The following is a 6,934-nucleotide window of genomic DNA, read 5'->3' as shown; positions in this document are numbered from 1 at the left end:
CCCAGCAGCCGTGTGTCCTACAGAGAGCAGAGACAGTTGGTCCCTCCCTACAGCAACAGGGCCATGGTAAGGGAGTGGAGACAGGCGGTCTCCCTCTCCAGCGGCAGTGTGTACCCCAGGGGGCCGAAGGTGCCGTCCTTCCCCCCCAGCAGCAGTATGTCCTACAGAGAGCAGAGACAGTTGGTCCCTCTCTACAGCAACAGGACCATGGTAAGGGAGCGGAGACAGGCGGTCTCCCTCTCCAGCGGCAGTGTGTACCCCAGGGGGCCGAAGGTGCCGTTCTTCCCCCCCAGCAGCAGTGTGTCCTACAGAGAGCAGAGACAGTTGGTCCCTCTCTACAGCAACAGGACCATGGTAAGGGAGTGGAGACAGGCGGTCTCCCTCTCCAGCGGCAGCCTGTGTTTCCAGGAGAGGAGCACAGCACCCCCTCTCCCCAGCGGCAGCTTCCCCCAACAAGGGGAGACACCAATCCTCCAGACGGCGCAGATGGGACCGTGGTCTCTGTGCCTGACCTACAGGGATGCTGGACAGCCTTTCCAGATCCCCAACTACCCTCACCGGGACACCCAGAGGAGGGGGTAAGTACAAATTCCCCTCCCCAGCTAACTCCTAGCGTGGCACCAGGGTTAACGGAGGCGATGCTAACCCCTCCTGACGTCCATGTTCCCTTGACTACTGAGCCGGACTATGGTCTCAGTACCCCAGCGGAAGAGCTGGCAGCTGGACAGAGCGCAGTCGGCCTCTGCCCTACCTTTGTCCCTGGTCCAGAGCCTGATGTCCTGCAGGCTACCCCAGCGGAAGAGCTGGCAGCTGGACAGAGCGCAGTCGGCCTCTGCCCTACCTTTGTCCCTGATCCAGAGCCTGATGTCCTGCAGGCTACCCCAGCAGAAGAGCTGGCATCTGGGCAGAGTGCAGTTGGCCTCTGCCCTTCAAGTACCCTCAGCATGTGGCCTCATTACCACAGCCAAATACCCAGGTGCAGTAACTGTGTGTTGGGGGTAGGCTGTTCCTGTACTTTGATGTTGTGGGGGGGCCACTCGGACATCTGTTTATTGTGGGTTGGTGGATCGACTAACGGAGGCACTGACCGACAGAAGGTCAGGTGCCTGGTTAGTCTTCCCCCCAAAGGGGAGATGTGTGACGAAGTGCCCTTCGCCACTTTGTCCTGGAGAGGCCTGCTTGCCCGCCTCCTCCCCTGCGACTATGGTCCTGGACTATATTGCACTGCAAACCCTGTATTCCGGCATATGGACTTGTATTAGACTGTCTTTTTCCCTTTATCTATGCTGTAGGTTTGGACTGCTAATATAACCTAACAGCCAGGGGATTTAGGCGAATATAGTGCATGAGAATGCCATTACTGGAGAATACAGCCGTTCGCATGATTTCATGCGAATTCTTTGTGCTCTGAATAGGTGGCCGCCATTTCGGGACTTTCCACGTGTTCGCGGCCATCTTGTGTGCGAACAGCGGTGTTTGCCTGTAACCGCATGGAACTGAAAACGGATACGCAAACAGGCGAACACCGCTGAATCCTCCAGACCTCCATAAGTTCGTACGGAAACTACCGAACGTCCCCTCGTTCGGTAGTTATATGCAATCATCTATGGGGATTCCAGCGAACCCCGCGATTCGCATGGATGGCCAGAGTATCATACCTTTTTACCGTGCGAACGGAGACCGACCGCAAGGCCAAAACTCATGGAACTAATTTCGGCTAGTTGGTCTGTGCGGTCGGTCAAAACTTTGGAACGTTGTATCTCCCGAACTGTACATCCGAATGGGGTGATTTTTGGATATATTGTCCCCCTGAAGGAGAGCTATCCAGCGCTACCGGATTTAAAGCTGTACCCCCTGTTTTTGGGGTACATCCAGAACTGGTGGAAAAATGTGGACATTTTAATTGGGTTATGTAGTTATCCGAGGGGAGGAGACGTGGGGGTGTTACCATGCATGTGATTGGTCAATTTCATCCTCCCCCTGGGAGTGTCCTGTATGTACCTGATCCTAATAAAAAGCAGGCTGGGTGTTCCAGTCCTCAGACCTCTTCTGACCCTCAATACGTAGCCGTGTCTCGTTATTGGAGGGAACTGCTATATCACACTGGGGATTGCTATGCGCTGCATATTCCCCTGAGCTCTTAATCACTTAGCTCTTTTAAGAGCTTGTTCCGGATACGCTCTCCTGGAGGAGAGGTCTTCCCCACACGGTCCTGGAGGACAGAAGCCGATCCAGGGTGGAAGGAAGACGGCGCGGCTCCAGTTAAGCTACGGCGGTTGTGGAGTCTGCGGTGGTTGTGGTGTCGTCTGCAGTGCTTGGAGTCCTCTGAGAGCGCTAGGAGCATCCATCAACGGAGGGTACTCGGTCGGGGTACTCGGAGCTCCGTTACAAGCCTAAGTCTAGGTATTGGTAGAAAAGTGGATGCCTAACTAGGCTGGAAAACTTCGCGAAATAAAAGTGGAAATCAAAAGTTCTATCCCAGCCTAAGTCTAGCTTCTAAGTAACAAAGTAGCAACCTGACTAAGCTAAGCGTCTTCTCATTCAGAGCTAAAATACAGCAGCGTGTGGACCATTTTTAGCCCAAGGCAGCTCATCTCATCAGGCCTTTTTTAATCGAATGTATCGTCCAGTGTCAGTCCCTTCGGGATCCATCCCTCATTCATCTTAATAAAGGTGAGGTAATCTAGACTTTTTTGACCTAGGCGACTTCTCTTCTCAGTGACAATACCTCCTGCTGCACTGAAGGTCCTTTCTGACAGGACACTTGAAGCGGGGCAGGCCAGAAGTTCTATCGCAAATTGGGATAGCTCAGGCCACAGGTCAAGCCTGCACACCCAGTAGTCAAGGGGTTCATCGCTCCTCAGAGTGTCGATATCTGCAGTTAAGGCGAGGTAGTCTGCTACCTGTCGGTCGAGTTGCTCTCTGAGGGTGGATCCCGAAGGGCTGTGACGATGCGTAGGACTTAAAAAGGTCCGCATGTCCTCCATCAACAACACGTCTTTAAAGCGTCCTGTCCTTGCCGGCGTGGTCGTGGGAGGAGGAGGAGGAGGATGACTTCCACCTCTCCCCCTGTTAGATTCCCGTTGTGCTGTGACATCACCCTTATACGCTGTGTAAAGCATACTTTTTAATTTATTTTGCAAATGCTGCATCCTTTCCGACTTGTTGTAATTCGGTAACATTTCTGCCACTTTCTGCTTATACCGGGGGTCTAGTAGCGTGGACACCCAGTACAGGTCGTTCTCCTTCAGCCTTTTTATACGAGGGTCCCTCAACAGGCAGGACAGCATGAAAGACCCCATTTGCACAAGGTTGGATGCCGAGCTACTCATTTCCCGTTCCTCCTCCTCACTGATGTCATTGAAGGTATGTTCCTCCCCCCAGCCACGTACAACACCACGGGTACCAGATAGGTGACAACGAGCACCCTGGGATGCCTGTTGTGTTTGGTCTTGCTCCTCCTCCTCCTCAAAGCCACATTCCTCCTCCTGATTCCTCTTCCTCACAATCCTCTTCCAGCGTTGCCGCAGGTCCAGCAAGCGATGCTGATAAGGCTGTTTCTGGTGGTGATGGTGACCACAACTCTTCCTCTTCACGCTCATCTACGGCCTGATCCAGCACTCTTCTCAGGGCACGCTCCAGGAAGAAAACAAATGGTATGATGTCGCTGATGGTGCCTTCGTTACGACTGACTAGGTTTGTCACCTCCTCAAAAGGACGCATGAACCTACAGGCATTGCGCATGAGCGTCCGGTAACGTGGCAAAAAAATTCCCAGCTCCCCAAAGGCTGTCCTAGCACCCCGGTCATACAAATATTCATTAACAGCTTTTTCTTGTTGGAGCAGGCGGTCGAACATTAGGAGTGTTGAATTCCAACATGTAGGGCTGTCGCAAATCAAGCGCCTCACTGGCATGTTGTTTCGCCGCTGGATATCGGCAAAGTGAGCCATGGCCGTGTAGGAATGCCTGAAATGGCCACACACCTTCCTGGCCTGCTTCAGGATGTCCTGTAAGCCTGTGTACTTATGCACAAAGCGTTGTACGATCAGATTACACACATGTGCCATGCATGGCACATGTGTCAACTTGCCCAACTTCAATGCCGCTATCAAATTTTTTCCGTTGTCACACACCACTTTGCCGATATCCAGTTGCTGCGGAGTCAGCCACTTTTCCACTTGTGCGTTCAGGGCGGACAGGAGTGCTTGTCCGGTGTGATGCTCTGCTTTCAAGCAAGTGAAACCCAAGACGGCGTGACACTGCCGTATCCGGGATGTGGAATAGTACCTGGGGAGCTGGGGGGGTGCCGTTGATGTGGAGCAAGACGCAGCAGCACAAGAGGACTCAGCCGAGGAGGTTATGGAAGAGGATGGAGTAGGAGGAGTAGAGGAGGTGGCAGCAGGACTGCCTGCAAGTCGTGGCGGTGTCACCAACTCCTCTGCAATGCCACGCATTCCTTGCTTGTCAGCCGTCAGCAGGTTTACCCAATGCGCAGTGTAGGTGATATACCTGCCCTGACCATGCTTTGCAGACCAGGTATCAGTGGTCAGATGGACCCTTGCCCCAACACTGTGTGCCAGACATGCCATGACTTCCTTTTGCACAATCGAGTACAGGTTGGGGATTGCCTTTTGGGAAAAGAAATTCCGGCCGGGTACCTTCCACTGCGGTGTCCCAATAGCTACAAATGTTTTGAATGCCTCAGACTCAACCAGATTGTAAGGTAAAAGCTGGCGGGCTAATAGTTCGGACAAGCCAGCTGTCAGACACTGGGCAAGGGGGTGACTTGGTGACATTGGCTTCTTACGCTCAAACATGTCCTTGACAGACACATGACTGTGGGCAGATGAGCGGGAACTGCTCAAGGCGGGAGACGGAGTGGCGGATGGTTGAGAGGGGGCAAGGAGGACAGCAGTGGTTGACGTGGCTGAAGATGCTGGACCAGGAGGAGGATGGCGGCTTAGAGTAGGCGTGCTGCTTGTACTCATGTGTTGATCCCATAGGCGTTTGTGATGTGAGATCATGTGCCTACGCAAAGCAGTTGTACCTAGGTGGGTGTTGGACCTCCCACGACTCAGTTTCCTTTGGCACAGGTTGCAAATGGCATCGCTGTTGCCAGAGGCAGACACACAAAAAAAATGCCACACTGCTGAGCTCTGCAATGACGGCATTCTGGTGGTGGACACAGCATGCGTTGATTGGCGTGCTGTCGGGCTGACCCCGGGTGCCGATGCATGCTGTCTGACTGTGCCACTAGCTCTTCGCGACGACCCCCCCCCCTGCTTCCAACTCGTCTCCTCCTCCTGTCTGTCTCCCCATCTGAACTTTCGCCCTGTTCTTCTTTTTGCCGAGCGGGCACCCACATGACATCCATGGATGCATCGTCATCATCAACCGCTTCGCTTGTATCTGACAACTCAGAAAAGGAAGCAGCAGCGGGTACAACATCATCATCATCACACCGTACCTCCATGTGTTTAATGCTGCCTGCCTTAGACATATCCCTGTTATCTACATCCTCTAGCAATAATGGTTGCGCATCACTCATTTCTTCAAACGGGTGTGTGAATAACTCCTCTGACATACCAAGTAAAGCGGCTGTGGTGCTAGTTTTGGTGGTGGCGGCAGGCGGGTGAGTGGTATCTTGAGAGGTGCCTGAAGCTAAGCTGGAGGAGGATGGTGCGTCAAGGTTCCGAGCGGAGGCTGTACAAGATTGGGTGTCCTGTGTTAGCCAGTCAACTATGTCCTCAGAACTTTTCAAGTTCAGGGTACGTGGCTTCTGAAAACTGGGCATTATTCTAGGGCAAAAGGGAATCACAGCACCACGACCACGATGGCCCCTGCGGGGTGGCCTGCCTCTGCCTGTCATTTTTTGGGGGATTAGTGGTACTATGCGTGCAAGCTACTGTGAGACCAGATATGATTGGCAATGTGAACTGTAACAGTTCTGCAGAGCACACACTGTAGGCCTGACAGAGCCGCTTGAAGGACACTGACTGGCTGCTATTAGCTTACACTGGAAACCTTTTTTCTTTGTAAAAGCACGCTAAAGAGACACCAGATATGATTGGCAACTGTCAAAGTACGCTGGCACAGGTCTGCAGAGCACACGCTGAAGGAGGCCTGACACCCAGACGCTTGCAGACAACTAACTGCTCTTCTATTACAGTGAAAAAAAATTATTTATTTTAAATCTAAAGCTTAAGCTATTGTAAAACCAGATATGAGTGGTGGCACTGGGCAAGAGGGCACAGTATCCACTGTGAACCTCAAACAGAAGCTGGCAGGCAGGCAACTGCTCTTCTATTACAGTGGAAACAAAATTTTGGTTTTAAAAGCACGCTATAGAGACACCAGATATGATTGGCAATGTGCACTTGAACAGTTCTGGAGAGCAGACACTGTAGGCCTGACAGAGCCGCTTGAAGGACACTGACTAGCTGCTATTAGCTTACACTGGAAACCTTTTTTCTTTGTAAAAGCACGCTATAGAGACACCAGATATGATTGGCAATGTGCACTTGAACAGTTCTGGAGAGCACACACTGTAGGCCTGACAGAGCCGCTTGAAGGACACTGACTGGCTGCTATTAGCTTACACTGGAAACCTTTTTTCTTTGTAAAAGCACGCTAAAGAGACACCAGATATGATTGGCAACTGTCAAAGTACGCTGGCACAGGTCTGCAGAGCACATGCTGAAGGAGGCCTGACACCCAGACGCTTGCAGACAACTAACTGCTCTTCTATTACAGTGAAAAAAAATTATTTATTTTAAATCTAAAGCTTAAGCTATTGTAAAACCAGATATGAGTGGTGGCACTGGGCAAGAGGGGACAGTATCCACTGTGAACCTCACACAGAAGCTGGCAGGCAGGCAACTCCTCTTCTATTACAGTGGAAACAAAATTTTGGTTTTAAAAGCACGCTATAGA

This window comes from Pelobates fuscus, chromosome 5, assembly GCF_036172605.1.
Source record: "Pelobates fuscus isolate aPelFus1 chromosome 5, aPelFus1.pri, whole genome shotgun sequence".
NCBI classification, from domain to species: domain Eukaryota; kingdom Metazoa; phylum Chordata; class Amphibia; order Anura; family Pelobatidae; genus Pelobates; species Pelobates fuscus.
Note: the sequence above shows the minus strand (reverse complement) of the source record.